This window comes from Bidens hawaiensis, unplaced genomic scaffold (genome assembly GCF_021521415.1).
Source record: "Bidens hawaiensis isolate Kalapana, Puna unplaced genomic scaffold, B.hawaiensis_p1.1 tig00003540_1, whole genome shotgun sequence".
Taxonomy (NCBI): domain Eukaryota; kingdom Viridiplantae; phylum Streptophyta; class Magnoliopsida; order Asterales; family Asteraceae; genus Bidens; species Bidens hawaiensis.
This window is the reverse complement of record NW_027491200.1, coordinates 25,472-39,295: the sequence shown is the minus strand read 5'-3', so window position 1 is coordinate 39,295 and position 13,824 is coordinate 25,472.

Sequence of the window (13,824 nt, the reverse complement as noted above, 5' to 3'; positions counted from 1 at the left end):
GGGAGAGGGAAACTCTGGTTCCCACTCCGGTGGAATGCCGTACGTCTCAAGTAATTTCTCATAGTCGGACTGATCCCAAAGAACTTCTATTTCATCTACCTCGGATTGAACGGTCGTCCTTATAATAAAATTTGGTAAAATGGCAAGAGTTATAAGAGGAATTCAGTATGTTATCAAAGTACTTAGAGAAAGAACACGGAGATAATCAGAAATCAAAGGCGATAAAACTTCGAAAAGAAGATAACTCCCTCTATTTATACCCATCGCAATTAATGCGATGGGATATGAACAGTGGAGAGAGAAAGTCATCGCCCAATCAAAGACCGCCACGTCATGCGGGAAATTTGAAAAAGAGAAAAAGTTGCACAGTCAGGTACAGTGACAGCCGTCGTAAACGTCTCGTCACTTGTTCACGCGCCTGCGAGTTGTCAACTTGTCCTTTTTTCATGATTATCTACACCAACAGAAGATATTTTCTACCAAACTTCAAAAATTCAAAAACCCCCAATATACATTAAGTCCAAAATTTCACCCGCATAAAGACTTCACGCGGAAGAAATAATGGACTGGGGGACTTATAGAGGTAGGGTACCAAAAAGACCCAAATACCCTTAAATACCACCCGCGGGTCATGGAAGAACCCCTCATATAACACACGCAGGACATATGGATCACCCACATAACACGGTAGAGGAAGAACGTCCTCGCACCATACGCGGAAGCATCCAGGCACCCTTAGAAGTCATCCGCGAGACAGGACACTTGTCCGCCAAAATGACCGAACGACAATGCCAAATGGACAGCTCTCATTAACTATTTACCCTCTAGAAGAATATCCACGATTGATTACTTGAGGAATATGTGACTCGGTAGCCAATGCGCAGAGGACACCTGGCCAGGTTGTTATAACCGTGCACATGGCCAAGGTATGGTCCATCCTATCATAAGGCGACGGGTGTCATGTTGTTATAACCATGCACATGGGACGTATAACTCAACCTATCACAAAGGGACACGCGTCCAAGCGGTTATCAAAGATCTTCTAGAAGAGGACAGTTGGCCCAATCACCTTCCCACATCCTTTGGCTATAAATACCTTGTCAACCTGCATGAGGTATTCATTCACATTTTACTCTGACTCACTTATACTCTTAGTCTGTATACTTCAGTACTTTCTTCCTTACAAACGATATTGATTCTCACGCTGGAGGGTGGTTACAGGAAGACCCCTCTCTTGTCCTTCCTGTAACGAGACTCATGGTGTCTGTTTTGCAGGTTCCGGTCATTGGACTTCGGAAAGTTGTGCTCCTACTATGTTAATAGTTATCATATTTTACCCTGTGGACTCATTGGACCCAACCCTATAAGACGTGTGAACCCGAACAAGACACATATATTTGCGGGTTAACCTGACCATGACCCGTTTGACCTAAAAGTATTTCAATTTGTATTGATTTCACATATTAATACTTTAAATTTACATTTTTACAACGTAAAAAAATATATACAAATTTACTAATATAATCATTTTATTTATAAAACTTTATTTCAATTTCCTTTTAAGTTTTACAATTTAACATAAGGCACCCAACCAGTATTATTAATTACATAGAACACATTTAGAAAAAAAATTAAATAAATTGGTTTAAATGGATCAACATGTAAACTAATCGGTCGATCCGAACCCGACCCATTTAGCAAAACTGGTTCACGGGGGTTTGACCTGAAACTGTTAGAATCATTTACGTCAAAACCAAACATAAACCTACGAATTTCATGTTAGATTCTTATTATGTTTTCGTGTCATGTCAGAATTCCAGACCACTATTGAATATCAAGTGTTGTGAGAGAAATAATCATGGTGTTAAACATTTTGTTGAACATTCATACGAGTCAGTTTGTTTAAATTGTAAGTCATGTTGATTTCTAAATAGTTTCGTTTAATTAGCAATTGTTTTACACTCAATTGTAAGGAGATATAAACCCAGACAAATATTTATTTTTTTTAGCATTTTATAAGTTCATATACGTTACCCTTATTATGTTGTGTTAGCATGCTTAACATAAGAACAAACTCAATTGAATGCGAAGCTCTCATAAGCTAATTATTTCTTTTTAGTATTTATGCTGGTGTATTCTTGAGTTTAATAAACAAAAGCAAAGAAACTTATGATAGTTAAGAAAAGAAAAGAAAGTGAAATTGAAAGATTTAGTTAAGTACCTTATTTCTAGATTATTCTAGATTAAAGATTATTGGAAAAGCATACGGGATTATTGGAAAAATTTATTAGTGAAAATGGGTTTTTCACTAACTTTGGACATGAATAATATATTTATATATGTGTTGTATAAATATTGATTTGAGTGTCCAAAACGGAGCTTAGATGAATGAATATCAATTCTCGAAGTTGTATGGTTGGAATAACCAAAGAAGAGAAAATTAGATTTATCTTTGACATCGCGTCCCACATAGGAGCGCATGAGTGTCGCGCCTGCATAACGGATTGTTGCGAACAGTTGTTTAGACCTGGTCAATAGTTTGTTTCAACTCATGTCATGAATAAATATGATGGTTTTGATTCACCACTTAAATCTAATTAATAGTATTTAACCATGTTAATTACAATAATTAATTTCAAGTTTATTACATTTACAAGATTAATTATCTTGTTTATGACTAAATTAATTTTATTGTTTATGACATATTAATTTTGGTTGAGTATTTCTCATTTTGTGTAAGTATATAATGAACTTGTTGGTTCATGTTGTAATAATACTTAGAAAATATTTTGGAGTCACTTACACACACTCATGACAAAATTTAGAGAGGAGCACTCTCTATACTTATGTCAAACAACTTCAACAAATTTTCCTGCATCTTGATAAACACATATATAGCTGGTGACTTCCTCGGGTTCGTGGCCATCTCCGGCAGTACACATACTGTTCCGGTTGTTGTACCCTGGGAAACAAACGCGCTTGAGAGTAGGCACGAAATCTGTTTTAAGGGCCCCGTGTCTAACACGATCCTCAACCAAAACCGTTACCCAATTTCAATAAACGAATTGTTGTTTTGAAGAAACATTTGTTGAAGAGTCAAGTGATGAAAACTCGTGACATGGATGCTAGAAGAAACCTTATGGAAGCACTTCTAGTAAGTATGGATTGAATCATTTCGGTATATAAATTTGTATTTTATATTCTTTTTATGTACTTTTGTAAACGGTATTGTACTAAGTGAATTTCCAACGATTACCGAGAGTATCGTTATTTTATTTTTTATTTTTATCTTAACTCAAAGTGAACCACTTTTCCTATAATCTTAAAACAGATTTTCATGAACATTGACTGTTCAATCTTAAAACCTATTGATAAGGATTTTTGGTTCACGAAATTTTAAAACGTTAATTGGATTTTTTCTATAAAATCTTATAAATATTTGGGGAAATAATGTGATTAGTACAAAAGATATCGGATTTATTTATATTGGAGTACAATATTAAATCCGAATACCGTTACAAATCGTATAATAGTTTTTGACAATTTCTTCTCATCTTTAAATACTATTAAAGCAATACAATGTGGACACATGACCTTCAACTAGGCTGTCCACATGTGCAACCCAGTCATCAAATTACCATTTTCAGAAGCTCTAATATTGTGTCATGTGTCATATTGACCAAACACCAAAAAACTTATTTAAACCTTAATATTTTCCACCAAAATCATTTTAATCTCTCTCTCTCTCGACTTACTAACTCCACCATCCACCATCTTCTATATTCCGGTAATGTAGATCGGGATTAATCGTTTTCCTGTAAGGTTATATATTATACTCTAATGGCCAACAATGTTATTTGATTTTCCGGCAAGGTAATATCTTTTTCTGGTAAGGTTTTCCGATATGGTTTTATATTTATTTTAATTGTTATATGATTTTGTAATAATCTCTTTAGGTTGTACATCAAAATCCAAGATTGAATTGATATTTTGAAGTTATTACGGTTTTCCGGTAAGATTTTTGTTTTCCGTTTTTGTTTGTATTTAATCTCTATATCTCTCTCCCTATCTCTCTCGGCTTACTAACTCCACCATCCACCATCTTCTATATTCCGGTAATGTAGATCGAGATTAATCGTTTTCTGGTAAGGTTATATATTATACTCTAATGGCCAACAATTTTATATGATTTAAGGTTATATATTTTCCTGGCAACATCATATTTTCTTCCGGTTAATGTAAATCTAACCTTTTTATCTTTGTTTTCATTGTTAGCTGATTTTTTTTTAAAATCAGTTTAGGTTCTAAATAAAAAACGGCGATGAAGCTAATATTTCTACGTTTTTACTTTTTTCGGTAAGTTTTTACGTTCATGTGTTATACCCATAGTCACATGGATCGCTTAACTGTAACATCCCGAAATTTCTAAAGTAATATTTAATATATTATTTTGTCGAGTGAAATAAACGAGTTAGTGGAACGATAATAATAATAATAGGAAAATATGAAGACTTAGTAGGATAATTAGATGGGATTAGATAGGGACCAAAAGGAAATATGGGCCTTCGGTCCATGGGCTTAAGGGAGTATAAATACCCCCTTAAACCCCAATCCTTTCCATTCCATCCATTTATCCATCCTAATCTCTACACACCCCAAAATACACACACAACCCGAACCAAGATCCAAAGGCGAGGACCCGAGCTTGTTGGTGCTAGATCGTCGTGACGAACCAAAGCAACAAGACCAGCTCGTGTTCGTAGTTCGACTCATTTACGGTACGTTTATATCAAGAACTTGTTCGTTTAGGTTGGGATTAGTATAGAAATGATAGAACTGTGTTTGTATGGTAAAAACGAATCCAACAAAGCTAAACTTACTGAAAATGGTTATGATTTGATGGGTTAATCGATTGATAAAAGAACCCGTAACCTATATGCCTAAATCGCACCCTTTAAACATCGATGTTAGGTCGATTTGATGGTTGGGGTTTGTAGGCGCTGGTCAGACAATTCCATGAATACCTAAATCAAGTTATTTGGTTAAGAAACGAAGATGATTAAGGGATTTAAGCACGAACAGTAGCTGCAGCCGACAACTTCGCCTGCAAGCTAAGTTCGCCTGATGAACTTCGCTTGCAAAGCTAAGTTCACCTGATGACAACTTCGCCTAAAGCTAAGTTCGCTTAAGGTTCAACTTCGGCTACAAGCTAAGTTCGCCTGATGAACTTCGCCTGCAAAGCTAAGTTCGCCTGATGACAACTTCGCCTAAAGCTAAGTTCGCTTAAGGTTCAACTTCGGCTGCAAGCTAAGTTCGCCTGATGAACTTCGCCTGCAAAGCTAAGTTCGCCTGATGACAACTTCGCTTAAAGCTAAGTTCGCCTGATGACAACTTCGCCTAAAGCTAAGTTCGCTTAAGGTTCAACTTCGCCTAAAGCTAAGTTCGCCTAAGGTTTAACTTCGCCTAAAGCTAAGTTCGCCTAAGGTTTAACTTCGCCTAAAGCTAAGTTCGCCTATGGTTTAACTTCGCCTAAAGTCGAGTTCGATTAGAAAATAAATTAAAAACCTAATGAAAAATGTGTTAAGACAGTTAATGTAAATAAAATTTTTCCAAGTTGACCTGGCAGCTCGACCCCAGCCAGGGGCTCTGCCCCTTGGACCCTGCTAGGGGCTGCCGCCCCTAGACCCCGCTGCCAGGGGCGCTGCCCCCGGACCCCCGTTCGTTGTGGGTAGTAGTTAAGACTAGAAAGATGATATGAGTAGTGATAGTTAATTGATATGTATACTTGTTATACAGTCAGCCGTGCACAACTGAAGAAAGGGATTACGATTAACGGTGAACGTAACCGTGTTCAGGTGAGTTTCTAGCCCCATTTCCTTGTTATGTTTTCGGGGCTGTGTGCATACTCGATGTGAAGTGTGAATACACTTACCTTAAGTGGTAAGTGTATGCTATAGATGTTATACGAGGTAGCTACTATATAATACTTGTTGGTGCGTGAACGATCTTCGGATATTGCACGCATCGCCAAGGATAGTGATTGCCAAGTGGTTATTAGTGTGTATGAATGCTATGATGTGACTTGCTTATTATGTAAATGATATGAAGCATGTTGTAGACAAGTAGAGGTAGAGCGTGTTAGAAGTGGCAAGAGTTTAGTAAGAGTGTTAGTGGCATGACGATAGTACGTGGTAGGGTAAGCCTATACGTGACTACGTCATTAAAGTGGCAAAGTGGCAAAGTGGCATAACGTTATACGTTATTAAAGTGGCAAAGTGGCAAGGTGGTAGGTGTAAATAAGAGGCTAAGTGGTAAGGTAAGCAGGTTAGATAGTGGACTACGTGTCTTCGGATACGTGTATGATGCAAGTAGTGGTTGTATGATAAGTTGCTTGATTAACTAGAACTCACTCAGCGTAGCTGACTTTTAGTATGCACGTAGGTGATCAGACCAAAGAACTAGCATGAGGATGGCACATGGCATGGATTGAACGGCTGGCATCTTAAGATGGAAGAAAAGATGTTTTAAATATAATGATTTGTTTTATAGTATCAAAGAAGAGATTGAATGTTTTGTAACGAATGCTTCAAGTAAACGTTTCCGCGAAAGTTTTAATTAACTCTGATTGCAAGAACTGTGTTTATGAGTAAATCCGACGCTAAAGTAGGGCTACCGGTTCGGGGCCTTACATTAACATGCCACGAATTTCGATCTGGATCGTGTGTACCCAAACGCAGTACGAATACGATCTGGGTACGCTTTGGATTGCGATTCAATTGCTTCAATTGGCGTTCCAGATCTTCAATTCAATGGTACCTATGCTTTTAGGATCGCCAACCAATTCAATTCGAACCACGATCTGATTCAGTTGAAACCGTGAACGCCAATTTGGAGTAAGAATTTAAAAGGTTACGACGTTTCTATAAATTCAATTAATTGGCCCTGTAATTACGGTTTCAAAAAATCCAATTGATTGACGCCATAATTACGAATTATAGAAGAAAAAGGAAAAACTAAAATTATATTTGTTAATTCTACAATTTATTTATGGTTAAAAATTTATTTAATTAAACAGAACAATTGATTTTGTTGATTTTTTAAGTTGATTTATTGTTGCAGAACAATTAATTATAAAACTATTTGATTAAAAAAGTTTAAATTTTCAAATTTAAATTTAAGTTGATTTTTTTATTTAATTGTTGGTCAAATGTTTAAGTTGGTCAAACATTTTTAAATTGTCTGGTCAAACATTAAAGTTGATTTTATCTTTAAGTTGAACTTTTTAAATGGGTGATTAAACAAACATTCATAATTTCTAAAATTATCATCACTAAAATTTATTATTTCTAAAACGATGCAATTTAAAATTTATAAATTTCAAAATTTAAATTAAAGTTGAATTTTATGAATTACTGAGTAAATTTTTCATAACATATAACATTACCATGATTAAAATTTATTATTTGTAAAACGAATATTAATATTTAATTTTCTCATTTCAGGTTATGTTCCCAAGTTGATATAGCTAATTTCATGGGTTGAAGATTTGTTGATAAGATATCTTATTTTTTGTTTAATATTGATGTATATTTTTGTTATTATTCATGTATTTATGTATTTTTCACAATTCATGTAATTTATTTGATTTTTATATAATCAATCATATATAGTTGTTGGTTTTGTCCATTTAATATATTTTAATCAGAACCGATGTATTAAAGAAAATTTTATTTTTGTATCTTATATTTATCTATTTATTAATGATAATCTCTATAATTTATAATAATTATTATAATTTTAGTAATTTTGTTATTATTAATTCATTACTTTTTCTAATTAGTTGACAGAAATAATAACATTTACACCTTACCATTTTCATATTTCAATATATTTGACTTAAAACATTATTATGTTATTATATTGTAAGATACATTATATTTTCTATATATAACCAATTACGTTATATATGGAAAACCCAATAAATAAGTTATAAAGTTTTTATGATTTTAATTACAAGATATTTAAACTTCTTTAAATTCGGAAATTGACCAATCTTTCAACAAATTTTTAAAGGTTTTAATACTCTCCATAATTTTAAACTCATTTCAAAATCTTTCCATAATTTTTTTAGGTTTTCAAAGTAACCGATTTGATTTTCTTATTTGTAGTTATTTCTAAATTAATTAGTCATATTAGTAAATAATAACCGTGTTATTTTAGAACATAATATTTAAATTGACATAATTTCTAATAATCAATACTTAATATATCATAAATTAAATAACTGTTTTATCATCATTTATAAATATTATTCGACACATATGATTTAGTGAATATTATTAAAAAATGACATATTTTCATAAAATATTAATGTCACTTTCTATTTCAAAAATTAAATTAATCACATATTAATTTCTTATTGTTATTATTTGTAGTAGATTCAATTGATTATGAGATTCCACACCCGAAACATAAGTTTCTTTTTATATTCACCGTTTTAATTTGGTTATGTATGTTCAATATTTTTTTTTGAATTTGTGTTCACAAAATATTAATGTCACTAAATTTCTCAATAATATATAATAAACACGTATTATATTTTTATCCATTTTAACTAAAAAGTTTTTTAAACATAATATAAATCTTCTAATTATAACATCCAAACAATTTGATAGTCTAAGTCTTCATATTGTTTTCAAAGAATATTAAAAATATTTGATAATTTATCTCCTATACGTTTATATTTTGTTTTCATTGATTTTGTATCATATTTTTGCACCTTTAATTATTTTCAAAGTCAACATAAAATTTTTTAATCTTTCTAAAGTTATTTGAAAATTCATTTATTGTAAAATGTTTTCAAGTTTTCCAATTTTAACAGAATATTAATGTCAGTGATCATTTAAAAGTTTGTTGCAAGATTGGTAAAAAAATAAAAAAAAAAATTCATAATTTTTTAAAGTTGACTAATGTAATTTTTTTATATTTTGTAACTATTTTGAAAATATTTCAAAACAGGTTGTTTTAGAAGAGTATAAAATTTGTTAGGTATAAAATGACGGCCAAAAAAGGTTTTTATATTTCAATATATTTAGTGACAAGTTATTCCACCCGCGTGTCACGCGGGCCTATACCCTAGTGAGTTAATATGGGAGTTTGTTATTAAACTTGACACTAAACATGTTATTAATAAAATGACGGTTTTATTTTGACTCAAAAATCCATGTTGATTTTGTTTAGTACAAAACTTAATATGGAAAATAAGTTTCAAGTGGGTGATAGATGAGATGAACAAAAGTGCTCATTTTGTTGCATATATATTTGTGTGAAGAGAATCACAATATATTGAAATGATTTGGAAAACCGTTGGATTTTTAATTTAAAATGATTTTTATAATCATTCTTCATCTAACGAGCGCGTTAGAATATATATTATTTAGCGTAATAATTCTGATCTTATTGGGTTTGAAATGTTTATATTTCTAATGAGCGTATTAAAAAAGGTTGGTTTAGTAAAACCATATGTATTTATAAACATACAAGGTGGGATGCAAGGTACGGTTTTGTTGTTTGCAAAGTAGGTATTTCGCAGTGTGCGAACAAGTTAAAAAGGATTATTTTGGCGAATTGATGGTTTATACCTTCTAATGAGCGTGTTAGAAATGGTGTTATTCGTATAAACTACTAAGCTTTATAACGGTTTTTACCGTTTATTTATAAGGAGCGTCTTAGAACCAATTTTGTATTTATAAACCATAACCTCTAAAACGTTTTTTTATAATTGCTTATTTCTAAGGAGCGTCTTAAAACCGCTTTAAATGTTATAAATTAATAAGCTTTATAAACAAGTATATTCTTTTTATTTTCTAAGGAGTGTCTTAGAAGTAGTTCATAAGAATTGCAAGTTTTAAAAACGATGTAAAATTGGTTATTTCTACCAAGAAGTTAGGAATGACTTATGTTAATAAGAACCAACATTTTATCGTTCAGTAAACATTTGTTTCTAATGAGCGTATTAGAATCGTTTTATCTTATAAACCATCTACTTCAACGATGTGCAATCGTTTATTTTTCTAACAAGCGTGTTTAGAATCGGTTTAGTGTGATAAAACTATATTTGGTGAACAAACGATTTGTAATTGTTTTAATTTTCTAACGAGCGGGTTAGATAATGTTTTATTTAATAAATATATTTTGGAGTTTATGGTCTTGATTGGTTATCAAAACATAAAACTCATAAAGTTTATTATTAAATCAATTGCAAACTTAAGATATGACTTGAACGAATAAAACACGTCTTTTGCAATTAATATTGGTTCGTTGCTAGAAAGATAATTAGCACATCTTGAACCATATATTAGCTAGTCTCAAGTAAATTATTTTGTTAAAACAATTTGTTATTGTTGTGAACATAATTAATTGTTCAACTACTTGTGAGTAGTTTGTCATGTAAACAACTTTATTGTTTTGGACTAGATTTGTCATTGTTCAAATTTGGAGTTTCAAGATGAAACAACATATCAAACGTTTAACTAAATCGTGAGAGTATCATGATAAAAACTATACATATATTGAAAGGATATACACAAGAATGAAATATATCATTAAACGTTGAGAGTATCAACATGAGAATTTCACAAAGTGTGATTTATAATTTGATTACAACATATGAAATAAATATATGTTATTATTATTACTAACATTTATAATAAATCGTTCGAGATTTGTTATAAGAGTTTTACTAATGATGGACTCGTAGATGCTTCTACCACCATCAATTTTGTTTGAACTATGTGGAGGACGTGTCCTTCATTTTAGGAGAGTATCCTAATACATGGTTTCAAGAAAACAAGGTCTTCACCAAAATTGACTTGGATTAATACTTATGTGTAAGTCCACATAAGTCAAATGTTGAAGCCTTGAAGATCAAGGGAAAAAGAGTTGTGTTCTTAAACTGAATGATAAAGTCATGTTTTGTAACATGAAATAATTTAGAGATTTTTTCTAAACATTGAAATTTGTGGTGTGTCTAAGTGAATGTGAACAAGGTATATGGTGTTATACCTTGAGGCTGTGAAGGATCAGAATGATGCATCTTCTGTTCGTATGCTAAAGTATTGTAGTCTAAAGCATTCTAGACTAGTACTTAGTTAATTATGGTACTCCCCGGAGACTAATTAACTTTATATATTCAAAACGTATATATGGACACAACGAATTCGTGTGTAGAGAAAGTTGAAAGATACTTTCATTCATTATAAGGAAGGGCATTAAACTCATTGGTTTGATGACAAACTTATGACAATGACATATGCTGGTTGGTCAACTCAAAAGCTATTGAGTACCAAAATAAACATTGATGAACTCACTGATACAATGAGGCAAATCTTGTTCAAATCACAAGTATCTAAATGTTGTTATAAACATTTGTTGTCATAAGTAAGGTTATACAAATAGTAGTTCAAATGGCAAGAAATGTAGGGGGATGAGACATTTAAGAACCGACCCTTTGGGTATGTAAAATTGGTTGTATGAGAAGATTCTCAAACACGTAGAAAGGGAGAACCTTTCATTACCCCATTTGGATGCTATCCAATAACACTTAAATATGGGAGTAACTTGCATTTGAATATTGGGCATATATTTGGTTGCTAATGTTTGGCAATAAGAATTTGGTGATCCAAATGGATATTGCAAACACGTGTTCGCCTAAAACATAATATTTATGTTCTTCTAAGACACTTATTATAACAAGGTTCAAGGTGATACCTGTTGTTATAGTAATAGAAGCTTGAATATAGGCAAATTAACTTATAAGTTAAGAACACATCATAACAACTCATCTCAAACTGAAACTATCTACAAATGACTTGACAAAGTCATAGATAATATTTTGGATCCAACAACCCGAGGGTTGACGAGAGATGAAGTTGTGGAATGAGACTAAAGCCCGTGGGAAAAAGGAAGTATGAGGGAAACCCAACTTAGCAGACTGGAGATCCCAAGAGCTAAGTTCAATAGGACAACTTAATCATATAACCGAAGGGTAGTCACTGTGAGGGCATCGCTAATGTATATGTTTACATACAAGCTAATATATATGTTTTATATATAAATATATCATCCAAAAGATAATAAAGGGAGTTTAATTACTTCCTAGTCCATTCCGATTAACAACGGTGACATGTTATGAGGTTAAGCATAATGTATGGTTGATTTTGTGTAAATCATGTTAACCTTAATGTTTTTAATGATTTGAGATAAAATCACCTATGTGAAAGAGAAGTGGGGCCGCTTCGAATGAAACTATGGGGTGCGCAGTTCCTAGAGCTTTCACAGAACCAGGCTAGTGTTCCATGACCATAACGGACATGACAGTGAGGGGATGTGCCCAACTAAGGAGAGTATTGTGTGAAGGCATATTGTCATTTCCACAAATGGGGGTCTGTTCAAAGACATCGCGTCTACAAACCGCTAGGAGGCTAAGTATGCTTCACAAAGGAGCGTTCAAAGGGTAACACCTACCTATCCTGCAACACTCAACTGTCGAGGTTTTCATTGGAAATTTTGTGTGTTTTGATTGATCTCCATTCATGTGGGGGATTGTTGGAAAATTTTATTAGTGAAAATGGGTTTTTCACTAACTTTGGACATGAATAATATATTTATATATGTGTTGTATAAATATTGATTTGAGTGTCCAAAACGGAGCTTAGATGAATGAATATCAATGCTCGAAGTTGTATGGTTGGAATAACCAAAGAAGAGAAAATTGGATTTATTTTTGACATCGTGTCCCACGTAGGAGCGCATGAGTGTCGCGGCTGCATAACGGACTATTGCGAACAGTTGTTTGGATCTGGTCAATAATTTGTTTCAACTCATGTCATGAATAAATATGATGGTTTTGATTCACCACTTGAATCTAATTAAAAGTATTTAACCATGTTAATTACAATAATTAATTTCAAGTTTATTACAAGATTAATTAATTATCTTGTTTATGACTAAATTAATTTTATTGTTTATGACATATTAATTTTGGTTGAATATTTCTCATTTTGTGTAAGTATATAATGAACTTGTTGGTTCATGTTGTAATAACACTTAGAAATATTTTGGAGTCACTTACACACACTCATGACAAAATTTAGAGAGGAGCACTCTTTATACTTATGTCAAACAACTTCAACAAATTTTCCTGCATCTTGATAAACACATATATAGCCGGTGACTTCCTCGGGATCGTGGCCATCTTCGGCAGTACACGTACTATTCCGGTTGTTGTACCCTCGGAAACAGACGCGCTTAAGAGTAGAAACGGAATCTGTTTTAAGGGCCCCGTGTCTAACACGATCCTCAACCAAAACCGATACCCAATTTAAATAAACGAATTGTTGTTTTGAAGAAACATTTGTTGAAGAGTCAAGTGATGAAGACTCGTGACATGGATGCTAGAAGAAACCTTATGGAAGCATTCCTAGTAAGATATGGATTGAATCATTTCGGTTTATAAATTTGCATTTTATATGGATTTCCCACGATTAACGAGAGTATCGTTATTATATTTTTATTTTTATCTTAACTCAAAGTGAACCACTTTTCCTACAGGGATAACAATGAGTCATGTTTAGGCATTTCCAAAAACATTACATACCTGTTTATTAAAGCCCGACGGGTTTTAATATGGTAATTACCCATCGGGTTTCGGGTATTCTCATTGGGTTTCGGGTTTCCTATCTAGATTTGAAAAAATACCCATAAGGTATACTTTGCGTAAAACCTATCGGGTTTGACAAAATATTACTAATCGATTACAAACAA